At 40.9% G+C, this 14359-nt stretch overlaps 1 protein-coding gene across 10 annotated transcripts in view; it reads right to left on the bottom strand.

The window, feature by feature from the left end:
* Positions 1-14359, bottom strand: part of foxp1b (forkhead box P1b) — a 197041-nt gene that overhangs the window by 157777 nt on the left and 24905 nt on the right. For all 10 annotated transcript variants that reach the window (XM_084167279.1, XM_084167277.1, XM_084167269.1 and 7 more), the window contains exon 2: positions 5612-5710. The gene's annotated coding sequence lies outside the window, so the exon portion shown is untranslated. The remainder of the gene's footprint in view (positions 1-5611; positions 5711-14359) is intronic.

Below are 14359 nucleotides of genomic sequence, written 5' to 3'. Positions count from 1 at the left end.
TTATGTACTGTATGTGTCTGTGTCTGTGAGAGGGAGCACTATATCCTGAGGATTCTTAGTTGTTGTTAATTTCCTGTTCAGAGACAAAATAAGCACATAAAGGCCAAACGACACTCTTCCCTGGCCTTCAACCACATCACAGCAGTTTTCCACACAAGTGGCTAACCACAGATAATTATACAATTAAAACAATTTTCCACGTCCATCTGATCTATTTTGCCATTAGAATGACACTAGAGCCTCACTCTATCTTTCCCTGAGCACTACCCTCTCCTCTCGATCACGTGACTAGACAGAAACCTCCGCAATAGAAGAAAACGCTAACTGAGCTGTGAGGAATAGGGGGTCTATTTGTTTAGCAGGATGTTAATGAATAAAGCAGGACCCGGTGGCATTCAGTATGAACCACCATTTTCATAGGGCCACAAGGAAATGGAGAGGTTCATTTGACTGTTGGTTTAAATTAACCTTCAGTTGCTGAGAGAAAAGGACCTGAGTGACATTACTATTTTCTAAGACAATACTCCCTTATGCTCGTCGTACTTGACATAAATTATTCATTATGAAAAAGAAAAGCAGAGCTATACAAATAAGTCATAAATTAAAGGTCAATACAAACTGGCATTGTGAGATAAATCAAATACAAATTAATACATACAGTGGCTTGCGAAAGTATTCACCCCCCTTGGCATTTTTCCTATTTTGTTGCCTTACAACCTGGAATTAAAGTAGTTTTTTGGAGGGTTTGTATCAATTGATTTACACTACATGCCTACCACTTTGAAGATGCAAAATAAAAATTATTGTGAAACAAACAAGAAATAAGACACAAAAACAGAAAACTTGAGCGCGCATAACTATGTAGAGCCACCTTTTGCAGCAATTACAGCTGCAAGTCTCTTGGGGTATGTCTCTATAAGCTTGGCACATCTAGCCACTGGGATTTATGCCTATTCTTCAAGGCAAAACTGCGGTTCCGCTGGTGTACAGCAATCTTTAAGTCGTACCACAGATTCTCAATTTGATTGAGGTCTGGGCTTTGACTAGGCCATTCCAAGACATTTAAATGTTTCCCCTTAAACCACTTGAGTGTTGCTTTAGCAGTATGCTTAGGGTCATTGTCCTGCTGGAAGGTGAACCTCCGTCCCAGTCTCAAATCTCTGGAAGACTGAAACAGGTTTCCCTCAAGAAGTTCCCTGTATTTCGCCATCCATCATTCCTTCAATTCTGACCAGTTTCCCAGTCACTGCCGATGAAAAACATCCCCACAGCATGATGCTGCCACCACCATGCTTCACTGTTGGGATGGTGTTCTCAGGGTGATGAGAGGTGTTGGGTTTGCACCAGGCATTTTCCTTGATGGCCAAAAAGCTCAACTTTAGTCTCATCTGACCAGAGTACCTTCTTCCATATGTTTGGGGAGTCTCCCACATGCCTTTTGGCGAACACCAAATGTGTTTGCTTTTTTTTCTTCTTTAAGCAATGGCTTTTTTCTGGCCACTCTTCCGTCAAGCCCTGTTCTGTGGAGTGTACGGCTTAAAGTGGTCCTATGGAAAGATACTCCAATCTCTTCTGTGGAGCTTTGCAGCTCATTCAGGGTTATCTTTGGTCTCTTTGTTGCCTCTCTGATTAATGCCCTCCTTGCCTGGTCCATGAGTTTTGGTGGGCGGCCCTCTCTTGGCAGGTTTGTTGTGGTGCCATTTCTTTCAATTTTTTTAAATAATGGATTTAATGGTGCTCCGTGGGATGTTCAAAGTTTCTGATATTTTTTTATAACCCAACCCTGTTCTGTACTTCTCCACAACTTTGTCCCTGACCTGTTTGGAGAGCTCCTTGGTCTTCATGGTGCCGCTTGCTTGGTGGTACCCCTTGCTTAGTGGTGTTGCAGACTCTGGGACCTTTCGGAACAGGTGTATATATACTGAGATCATGTGACAGATCACGTGACACTTAGATTGCACACAGGTGGACTTTATTTAACTAGTTATATGACTTCTGAAGGCAATTGGTTGCACCAGATCTTATTTAGGGGCTTCATATTAAAGGGGGTGAATACATATGCACGCACCACTTTTCCGTTATTTATTTTATTTCACTTCACCAGTTTGGACTATTTTGTGTATGTAAATGACATGAAATCCAAATAAAAATCCATTTAAATTACAGGTTGTAATGCAACAAAATAGGAAAAACACCAAGGGGGATGAATACTTTTGCAAGGCACTGTATATTTGAGTGAATCAGATGTACTGTTGTTGCCTCAACAATGCATGGGTGTATTTCGTTGTTTTGCACACCCCCATCTTTAGTAATAGGGTAGCTAACGTTAGCTAAACAAACACTAACTAGATGGTAGCTAACTGTTAGCTAGCTAGTTACATGAATAGTTGAGAGCTAGCTTTAGCTATGTTATGAAAACATTGAGAAAACAGGATTGTAATGTATACTGAACAAAAATATAAATGCAACATTTTACTGAGTTACAGTACATATAAGGAAATCAGTCAATTGAAATAAATTCATTAGGCCCTAATCTATGGATTTCACATGACTGGGCAGGGCCACCCACTTGGGAGCCAGGCCCACTCACTGGGGAGCCTGGCCCAGCCATTAAGAAATATTTTTTTCCCCACAAAAGGGCTTTATTACAGACAGACATTTTATTAGGCACATAACATTTTTTGGTGCATGCACAGCGCATGCACATATAGGATGTCCCGTACTGGGAAGAAATTAATTATACTTTCACCCCTGGTCACTTTATTTGAACTAAGAAAATACACTTCATGACACTGTCAAGAAGCATTATGACCATCCTGTGTCACTTTACTTGGACTAAGAAAATGCACTTTTTGACACTGTCAAGAAGTATCATGACCATCATAATCATATAAACCAGATAGCCTATCAGATACATGCCCTTAAGTCAGTCATCAGTCACAAAGAGGGTGTCTTGTCCTGCTCCTGAAATCTGCTCCTACATTTATCCCAGCCATCAGCAACAGAGCATTTGGATAGGTACATGTCTGACATCAATGTGTGTGCAATTACAATGATAATGCTACATTTCAGAAAATGTAAACATTACTGTTTTTCAAGCAGGCTATGGTGTAATGGAATGGTTTGCCTTGTATGGTAGGTTTTGTGGGTTTTGACACTCTTATGTATTGTCTGTGAGGACTCCTCATTTCTTCCCGAGACCAGCTGAGTCCAGCGGAGTAAAACAACTCATAATTATCAGCTTCCATTCAGTCAGAGTATAAAACCGCTTCGCCAGGCCAAATATATACACTTCTTTCTTGAAACATTATTATCTTAACAGCCTTTATATAAAAATAAAGAAAAACCCTTGAATGAGTAGGTGTGTCCAAACTTTTGACTGGTACTGTATGCCTCATCACAATTCTATCTCGGGGGGCTACGGATAGTTCATTGGATTTCATGGTATAGTTTCTGCTCTGACATGCACTGTCAACTGTGGGACCATATATAGACAGGTGTGTTTCTTTCTAAATCATGTCTAAAGAATTTAATTGGCCACAGATGGACTCCAATCAAGATGTAGTGACATCTCAAGGATGATTAAAGGAAATTGGATGCACCTGAGCTCATTTTGGTGTCATAGGAAAGGGGTGTGAATACTTGTGTAAATTACATATTTCTGTATTTATTTTTAATAAATTTGCTCAAATTTCTAGAAACATGTTTTCACTTTGTCATTATGGGGTATTGTGTGTAGATAGTTGAGGAAAAAATGGACTTAATACATTTAGAATTCAGGCTGTAACACAACAAAATGTGGAATAAATAATGGGGTATGAATACTTTCTGAAGGCACTGTATGTCAGAGCCAGGGGAGTGACCTCCCTCTGGCCAAGCAGATTGAGCCTTGCCCTCCTGGCTCTAGCCTGCAGAGGAACCTCGACCTGGAAATCCTGCCTCTCTCCCAGTCCACCCACTGAGGACAAGGAACTCAGATAGGAACTCCTTTTCAAGAAGTTAAAGGAAAATGTGCGTCCGCCCAGGCCAGTATGCCTGCGTCTAGTCAGTCTCAACCACAATAGGAACCCTTTTATGTTTATCGGCGATCTTGATGAGGATACATACCCATTAGGTTTCAGACTCGCCATAGAGGAGGTCTGTGGTATTAGCCATGAACAAGTGCACCATCAGCACAGAGAGAGACTCAAACCATTGACCACAGAGACCACAAATGAGGCGTTAAGTAGAGTGGCACAGTAGCAGATTTACCCCTCTTCTCCTCTCATTCATGCATGTGTCCGCTCTCCCTCTATCCACTCCTCCCCAAACCAGCCCATCTCCCTCTTTCTCCCTCTCTCACTCCCACCATTTCACATTTACATCAAAACATGTTGAAAGGCCCACAATGCTTTGCCACAAAATAACAACTGTCACCTTCAGCAGAATTCATTAAATCAATGTTAATGTTGTCTTCCTCTAATGTAATTTCTGTAATTGAAATTTAATTTTCCAACAATATTTGGGGAGATTTTTAATTGACGCTTGCTGTAATTAATTGCTGGGCTAAAACCAAGGCAGAGGCTGGGAGAAGTTAAAATACGCAACCTGACACAGAGATTGGGAGAGAGGATAGGGGTACTGGCGAGGCGAGCCGGGGAGAGGGGCCTGCTGGGACAGTTTCATCATCACGGCCCCCCCCCCCTGCTGATGGGATAGGGGAAGGGAGGGGGAGATAGACGCTTCTTCACAGTCGGGAGATTTAATTGCACACAGATTCCATTACCTCCGCACAAATGTCACGTTCACTTCTGATCAGTGGCAAGGCAGGCCCTGGCAGTCAGCCAGACTAGAGTGCAGAAAGTATTCAGCCAATCAGAGCACCCATGGCTGACAGAGGAGAGGGACAGGGAGACTAGAGCATGCCAAAGACGTTAAAAACAAAGGAGTGTCACACACAAAGCTGCCGATGCTACTACGACCGGTGTATCATTCAGGGAGTAAAGTGTGTATTTTTTGTTTTGATTGCTACTTTTCATTGATTTTGCCAATATGACACAAGGTGATCATTTAGAATGATATAGTCATTAAAATTGAAAGACTGCCATCTGTATGATGATATTCTGTCGACCATGAAGGCCTGATTCACACAGTCCCCGTTCTGTGTTAAAAAATGCAATGTTAGAAATCTAACCCTAAAACTGTTTTTGACTAAACAAAAGAGAAAACATGTTTAGTCTAATTTAAGTCACCATTCAAGATTCATACATGTGCAGTAATATTTTCTGCAATGCATCAACATACTTAAAACTATGTTCAACAAAGTTTCAATATGACAAACTTCTTGATAAATGTACAATTTATTTTAAGTTGTGTCATTATTTAAAGTCATAATGCAATTTGGTTAAATAAAATTGAACATTATTTGATGGCATGAACAATTAGAAATTCTTGAAAATACTTTTTCAGTATCTGTTGGTATCTAGTTTAACCTAATTATAATGAGATGCAAATTAGCAAAATAAGTTAAATCGTACTGTGCTGCAGACTAGTTCACAGAGAGGCAGAGCACACATAAGAAATTAAAAGTAATTTTAGGGTAGATGTAGATAGAGTAAGAATGTGCACATACCGTGTTCACTCGTGTAGGAAAGACTGGCGTTCCATTCTTCCAATGAGAATTCAGCTCAGGGTCTTTGGGGGCGGGATCATCAGGAGTTCACAGATTACACTTTATTGCGAGGGACAGACAGAAGAGAAGGACAGGGGAGATAGATGTCTATTACAAACAGGAAGTGAAAAGGTGGGGAAAGTACAGTTCACTTAACCCACATCAACCGGAGTGAAATAATCAAAGGGAAAATTAAACGTGATCAGTTCCAACCACACATATTTTACATGAGTTATGACACACTGATTCCTGTTGTCATCTCCTGACCTAAATACATATCGAGTCATCTCACTGTTTAAAACTTTACAAAGACAGATTAGTATGACTGATATTTAACACTAATCTCACGATTGCATAATGTGGTGATGATGCTGCTGATGAAAATGTCAGTGTTAACCAAATAACATCGTATACAACTACAGAACTCTGATTCCCATCTAACTCTGCATGTTCTCAGTGACACATTGAACTATAAACCCACACCATCATCTGTGAGCTCTCTCGATCTAAAATAAATGCCAGCCAATATTGACTTCTCCACATGCTGTACATGCTTGTTAAAATATGCATTCATAAGACAACAACACATTTGTGTGTGTGTGTGTGTGTGTGTGTGTGCGTGCGTGACCATCTATATCTTTAGGCCTATCTGTTTATGGCATGAGCGTATAATGCACCTTTGTTCTCCCACCAGAAGAACAGAACAAGAAGATCCAGCTCCATTAATTGACCTTGCCTATGAGAGCCAGTGTCAAAAGACCAAATATATAACTCTTGACTCTCTCTGTGCAGCAGTAGTGTGTAGAGGCCCCAAACCAGACACAACAAGCCACAGGCCCGCCATCCCAACTCCTCATAATTCATGAGTGTGGAATTCAGCTAACCCCATTAACGCGGCGTTGTTTCCACAGCCGAGACACATTCCATCAGCCTCTGAACCCCAGATAAGACCCCTCTGATTACCCGCCTGCATGCCTGTCATTACTCAAAAAAATATGTTGATCCCAATAGACGGCGTCACCCATCTGAATTTATGGCTGAACCATTGGGGCTCCACTTTGCTCAAAAGAGCATTGGCTCAAAAAGGCCCTGTAACTTTGAGACCCCGCACAGAAGGCACTCAACGGGCTATTGAGAAAAGACTTGGGAAAAGCATAACACCACACAGAATTTACAATGGCTCCAAGAAAATCTAATTGATGAGATCATTCTAAAGAGATTAGATTCATGCATGGTCTCATGTAAGGGAGGTAAAGAAAGTACTTTTGAAGGTAGGTACTTTTATTTCACTTCGCAAATTAGCAGGCAGCAGTTAAAGAGTAGTGGTTTAGTTTATAGTTGTGCCACTGCTTTCCATCCATAAAACTGAACAAACAGCCAAACACTGTAAGATACAGTACATTATCTTGAAAGTCATATCCACTGCGGCAACATCCAATACATATATACAGTACAACAGCTAAGCTATTTTTCACTTGTGGACTTCCACACAGCAGCTGCTCAACACACAACTTTCAGCTTCAGAAGCATGTGGTTTTAATCTCTCCTTTTCACCCAAATTACAATCTTTGTCAGTTTCATAAGGAACTCGTAACCAGCGACTTTAAAGTAGTGTGTTAATTGCTACTTATTTGTGTGTCTTGTTTCCAAGCGATCTGACCACAAACTTGTGGAGAAGGTGTTTGTTCTACCCAGGTCCATGAAACATCAGGTTGACTGGATGGGAGCAAGGACAACCTACTCTTCCCCCTCCACCACACAATAATGGCCCCATTGACAAAAGTCAATACCAAAACATTATAGATGGACTGAATGGCGGTTGGTTGCCTCAGTCCACCTGAGCTGCGACTGCCAGTCATCAGGTAGCTAGCATGGCTCCATCTGACTGTAGAGAGAGAACATGGTGGTTGGATCGGATCAATGGCTTGACCCATTAAGTCACAGCACTCCTAGTACCTCATCTAATAAGAGCCGGGCTCCAGGAGCACCCATGGCTGACCCATGCTGCTGGTAACAATTATAAGAGAGTGGTCTTTCAGCAGCGACGCCCACTTGACCTGGCAGCGCAAAGGCAAGGAGGAGATCCACATGATTTAAACTCCTCCCTAAGACGTGCTGACAAGGTTAGAGGGTCAACGCAGACATTAACAGGTCAGTGTGTGGCCCACTTGGGAACAATTACTCCCAGTCACAGCTAAGTGGACACTTGATTGAACACGACGGAGGCAGGACACACTTCCCGCAGATAACAATCCGCAGAGCCATTTAGGATAAAAAGCCCTTGTGATACAGCCTTTATGGGCAAAATTGATCTTCCTTTTCCCTTTTAAAGCAATGTGAGAGAGTGATAGAGAGGCATTCTCTGGAGCAGATGAGCCTCTGAGCATTAACATTTTCTACCAATGCTAATAGCAGCTTATGACACCCTGACAATTACAAGGTGACAGAAAATAATGAAACAATGGAGAGAGTGTGATAATTTCACTAGTGATCAATGGATCCGTTTTCTTGCTTTTTGTTACAGAATATAGAAAATTTTAAGATAAACTGATAATATAGTGTTTTGGACTTTAATAATGAAGTATAAATGGTCTCAAGGCTCCAAACCAATTAAGTTTGAAACCAATGCAATCCAAATATCTAGAAATAGGCCTACAGTATATGTGCTCATAAAGTAAATACACTTGAAATGAATGTGGGCTATTTTGTTAAGGCAGAAACAGACTTGGCAGTGATGTTCATGTGTTTACTAATTAGATCTGCCATTGTTGTATTGTCTTGTTTCTTCCAATCTGACCTTTGACCTACTGACAGTTTGACCCACATCCCACCACAATGAGTAAAACTTATCCTGGTACAGCTGGTGTCTTTTCCACGTACACAGTAAAGCGGTCTGCATGCTTCCCATCCGAAACAGTTCGGAACAGTTTGTGCATATATTTTGACAACATTTTGTGACGTTTTGGTCTTCGGCAAGGGTTTTTTCGGCTGTTCGTGCACACACAAAAAATTATCCAGGCAAGCCGAAGTTTGGGAGCCAAAGTCTACACCCCTTTGTCTGTCATTGGTCAATAGTAGGGATTCTGTTTGTTGTCATTCAATCATAGACGTCTCGTTTTCATGCACATTTCATACACAGTACCAGTCCAAAGTTTGGACACACCTATTCATTCAAGTTTCTTTTTTTTTTTTTTTTACTATTTTCTACATTGTAGAATAATAGTGAAGACATCAAAACTATGAAATTACACATATGGAATCATGTAGTAACCCAAAAAGTGTTAAACAAATCATTTCTTCAAAGATTCTTCAAAGTAGCTACCCTTTGCCTTGATGACAGCATTGCACACTCTTGGCATTCTCTCAACCAGCTTCATGAGGAATGCTTTTCCAACAGTCTTGAATGAGTTCCCACATATGCTGAGCACTTGTTGGCTGCTTTTCCTTCACTCTGCGGTCCAACTCATCCCAAACCATCTCAATTGGGTTGAGGTCGAGTGATTGTGGCCAGGTCATCTGATGCATCACTCTCCTTCTCGGTCAAATAGCCCTTACACAGCCTGGAGGTGTGATTTGGGTCATTGTCCTGTTGAAAAACAAATTATAGTCCCACTAAGTGCAAACCAGATGGGATGGCGTATCGCTGCAGAATGCTGTGGTAGCCATGCTGTTTAAGTGTGCCTTGAATTCTAAATAAATCACAGTGTCACCAGCAAAGCACCCCCACACCATCACACCTCCTCCTCCATGCCTCACGGTGGGAACCACAGATGCGGAGATCATCTGTTCACCTACTCTGCATCTCACAAAGACACGGCGGTTGGAACCAAAAATCTCAAATTTGGACTCATCAGACCAAAGGACATATTTCCACCGGTCTAATGTCCATTGCTCGTGTTTCTTGGCCCAAGCAAGTCTCTTCTTCTTATTGGTGTCCTTTAGTAGTGGTTTCTTGGCAGCAATTCGACCATGAAGGCCTGATTCACGCAGTCTCCTCTGAACAGTTGATGTTGAGATGTGTCTGTTACATGAACTCTATGAAGCATTTATTTGGGCTGCAATCTGATGTGCAGTTAGCTCTAATGAACTTATCCTCTGCAGCAGAGGTAACTATGGGTATTCCTTTCCTGTGGCGGTCCTCATGAGAGCCAGTTTCATCATAGCGCTTAATGGTTTTTGCGACTGCACTTGAAGAAACGTTCAAAGTTCTTGAAATTTTCCATATTGACTGACCTTCATTTCTTAAAGTAATGATGGACTGTCGTTTCTCTTTACTTATTTGAGCTGTTCTTGCCATAATATGGACTTGGTCTTTTACCAAATAGGGCTATCTTCTGTATACCACCCCTACCTTGTCACACCACAACTGATTGACTCAAACGCATTAAGAAGGAATGAAATTCCACAAATTAACTTTTAACAAGGCACACCTGTTAATTGTATTAAATTCCTGGTGACTACCTCATGAAGCTGGTTGAGAGAATGCCAAGAGTGTGCAAAGCTGTCATCAAGGCAAAGAGTGGCTACTTTGAAGAATCTCAAATATAAAATATATTTTGATTTGTTTAACACTTTCTTGGTTACTACATGATTCCATATGTGTTATTTCATAGTTTTGATGTCTTCACTATTATTCTACAATGTAGAAAATAGTTTTAAAAAATAAAGAAAAACCCTGGAATGAGTAGGTGTGTCAAAAAATTTGACGGGTACTGTATATATATATATATATATATATATATATATATATATATATGAAAAACAGATGTGTAGGTCAATATCTTGCAGATAAAGAACTGCTCGTGGTAACGAACATCTTAGTGTAAAGTGGTCACTCCATACTTTCATGCACAAGCATGGCTTATCGATCTGCAAACACATTTTCCCAATTTGCATAAGCTGTGTGTTGGTTGAGGTATTGTTTTTTTGCACATTGTTTATTTATTTTTCTTTCTCTGAAAATCAGTTCCACATTGTCCTCCCTCTGCAGTGGGCTGAAGCAGCTGTTGGCCGTTAGTGGCTGCAGACGACACAGTTCACCACTTCTCCAGGAGAAATCGAGACTGAGAGTGCACCACAGCTGCAGCTGATGAGAGCGGGTGTAAAAGTGTGGCAGACAGAGAGAGGAGATGGAGGATGAGAGAGACGGAGAGAGTGGGAGAGTGAGAGTAAGGATGAGAAAGAGAGAGTGAGTGAGTGAGAGAGAAAGAGATTGAGAGAGAGTGAGAGAGAGAGAGAAAAAAGGCCAGGCATTGTCTTCCACACTCATGTTCCAGAAATAGAATGACATCTCATAAGATGGTAGAAAAATCACTCTATCCGATTGAGAGCCCAGCAGACTATCCCATTACAGGCCCATCCTCATCACAGGCACTTCCCCTCTCCACGACGGAGGAGCATGAGGCCCGGGCAAGCGAGCGGTACAGGAACCAGGAAGCCATGCTTTAGGAAGGAGGAAACGAGCTGAGGCGGAGGATGTCTCCACTCTCTCTCTCTCCAGCTCCGCTCATTAACTGGGATCCTTTCCAATTCATTTAGGACCCCTGAGATACAACCTTCCCCCAGAATTTAGCGAAATGACACAATATTAGCAGATTTGCATATGCAGAACTGTGGAAGCAACAGGCTCTCCTGCTCAATTGACCTATTGGTTGTTGTGGCAGCGGAGTTATTCCCGGGGATGATTTTGTAACCAAGTGTGCGTCATGTGAATACCATCTGGGTACCACTTATTTAAAGCTGGCAGAAGTCCCGTGGCAGCCAGCCTGGCAATGAGGAGGAAGGGAATAAATTGCATCATTTACTTAACATCCATTTGCCATTGTGCCCGTTAAAAACCCATGACTAAATAATTTGGTTATTTCGGCTGCCAGTTACCGCTGTCAGCCAAATTGCGTTGTACATGCGACAAACAGTGCAACTGTCAAAGGGCTGATAAAGGAGGTATCGTAGATGTTAACCACATTAAATCACATTTACAGCAAGTATATTAACAACCCTCAATCCATTTAAACCAAAGAAATGTCCAAGCACATTATGTACAGCACACCACACAAACAGACAATACACATATTGTAATTATAATGCCAACTCTTTAATTAGTGGGCCATTTGGAGATGGTCGAACTCACTAATTGCCAGAGTGATGTGAATGGATGGGGAGGGACGCACGTAAGGAGATCAAGCCTCAGGCCCAAAGATATATATTCCCTTCTCTCCTAGCGTGTTAGGAAGCAGAAAATTCAATTGGCATGGTTCCAAAGTAGAAGAGTTCCAAACAACCTAAATCAGGAGGGACAAACCTCATGCAAATCATTTACATGAGCTAAACTGTAAGAAAGCCTAACACATCTAAAGGTCTCACATAATGAAGGTTTCAGAGTGAGAACAATAAGTGTGCCCATTATTGACTGGCTAACAGGTGATCTGTAGTAATAAATGTCAACTCTAGGGCCCAGTGTTTAAAAAGTTATCCATCTGGATTTGCTTATCGGATAGGATTAAATGCATAGAAATAGAATGAATTGTAATGAATACTCAGGGAGAAAAGGGTGTAGATTCACTCGCAGAGTGCGGAAGGTGTTTATTACGCCTTCGCAGAAGGCAGGAATCATGGTCACGGGCAGGCAATGGTCATACACAGGTAGGCAAACAGGCAGGTGAATCAAAACTAGGACTGAAGGCTAAAACTGGTTCTCACAAACGAGCTAGGAAAAGGCTTAGTAGAGTCAAAACGAACAATACCTCACAAGGCACAAACAGAAAGAACTGAACTAAATAAGGAGCTGATGAGACCAGGTGAGTAACTAACACAGGTGAAATCAATGAACAAAAACGAAAGACAGGGCTATGTTCAAGAACACAAAGAAACAGGGCTACGTTCAAGAACAAGGTGAACTAAGAAATAAATACAGAACCTTACATGAATTGAACGGACAAATCATTGACTTGAATAGGGACTCTCGTTCTATGTATTCTATTTCTATGTATTTAATCCTATCCGATAGCCGAAATACGGATAGATAACTTTGGAAAAACTGGGCCCAGAGAACCAATAGCAGCTTCAATAAGATCAATTTCCAAGGAGTTACAATACAATATAGAGAACATATTTGCATCCAAAAGACTTACTTGTCCACATTTTCGCCCACTGACACCGCTAATTGTCCTGTAGAATATTACACATGATTACTTAACAGATACCTTGCCTCATGCTGTAAATAGGATTGTAAACAATTATTTGACCTAACGACATCCTATCCATAACAGGAGAGGACAAAATATACTTTGTGCAATCCATTCTCTGTAGAACCTCTACTGTACTGGAAGTCAATGACAATGTGAAGTACACATAACAATGGAGCATGAATGTACACCCTGTGATACAGTGGGTGCATTGCAACCAACAGGTAGAATGTAGCGCTGTGCTATGCATTACCACTGGATTTCTTAAAACACTACTAACGGGAGATTACATTCACCTGCGTGTTAAAGCAAACTTGCTTGCAACCAAAAACCTACAAGAATAAACCAGCCGATCAGTTGATCTTTTGTTGTTACTGTGTCAAGTGATAATGATACCAGACAACTGTGTCTAGGTTCTCTACTCCCGCCCCCAATGAAATATCAACCTATCAGGAGCATTGGAAACCATAACGCTGATGAATGTAAAAAATACTTATCAGAGTATACAAATAAAAAAATAGTAGGCCTTTATTTCATTCAAACATTTCACCTTAAATGGTAAAATAATATAATATATGCCATTTAAAATAACTTTATTAGCCTACACTGTAATTTGATTTAAAAAATATTGATTATATAACTCAATCACAATTGACTTGATTTAGTTACACATTTCAAACATGGACAGTCCAGGGATATTTTACCCCCGATCTTGATAATTTTAAGATTTTATTTTAAAGACAGGATTTAATGGATTTCATTAAACAAATGTAATAATAATAAGAGTAGGCTACATCAACATTAGTTTTCCATTCATACGTATCAGGTAAATTGTCACAGTAGATTTGCCGTGATAAACAAGGAAATACTTTATTTCAGTTGTATGGAATGCTTGTCAAATGGATAAATCGCCCTTAGTCTGCTCATAAAGTAGGACTAATTTGTTCCGATAATACCAACCAGAGGGCGAACATATCTTGAAAGACTTTGGTTGCAAGCAGGACTAAGGTGACACCAACATCATCTTTTAGGGAGCGGTAATGAGGTGACCAATAATGGTTGCAATTGAGATCAGCTGTGCAGGTGAATTTAGCACGTGTTGATGGTTTAACGAGAGATCAGCTGGCGATAATCTGGTAGCCATCAATGGTTCCAATGGTGAAGATGCATAAGAATTCAGATATAACATTATTGTTTTACCACTATCCACCGAGTTTTTAAACTACGGCGCGCAACATGGTTCAACGCGCTAATAAATCAGCACAATATACTTTTGGGGTTTTTCAAAGTGCCGTTGTCTTGGAGCTAGAATTGGGATCATGTATACTTTGCTAATGACGACACAAAAAAAAGTAAAGGAGAGCAATGTACAATACAGCAAACAAGGCATTTGTGGTAAGTACATGGGAGCCGTCATCTTTATGCAGCTCCACTATTGGCCCAGTATATCTTCAGTTAATGAATCACCCAACAACTAGAGTCATGTCAGCCTGGTGATGACAACCTGGCTCTTTTGTTGACATCT

Source organism: Coregonus lavaretus (genome assembly GCF_964263955.1).
Source record: "Coregonus lavaretus genome assembly, chromosome: 8".
In the NCBI taxonomy this organism is placed as follows: Eukaryota; Metazoa; Chordata; class Actinopteri; order Salmoniformes; family Salmonidae; genus Coregonus; species Coregonus lavaretus.
This window is presented reverse-complemented; position numbering and strand designations above follow the sequence as displayed.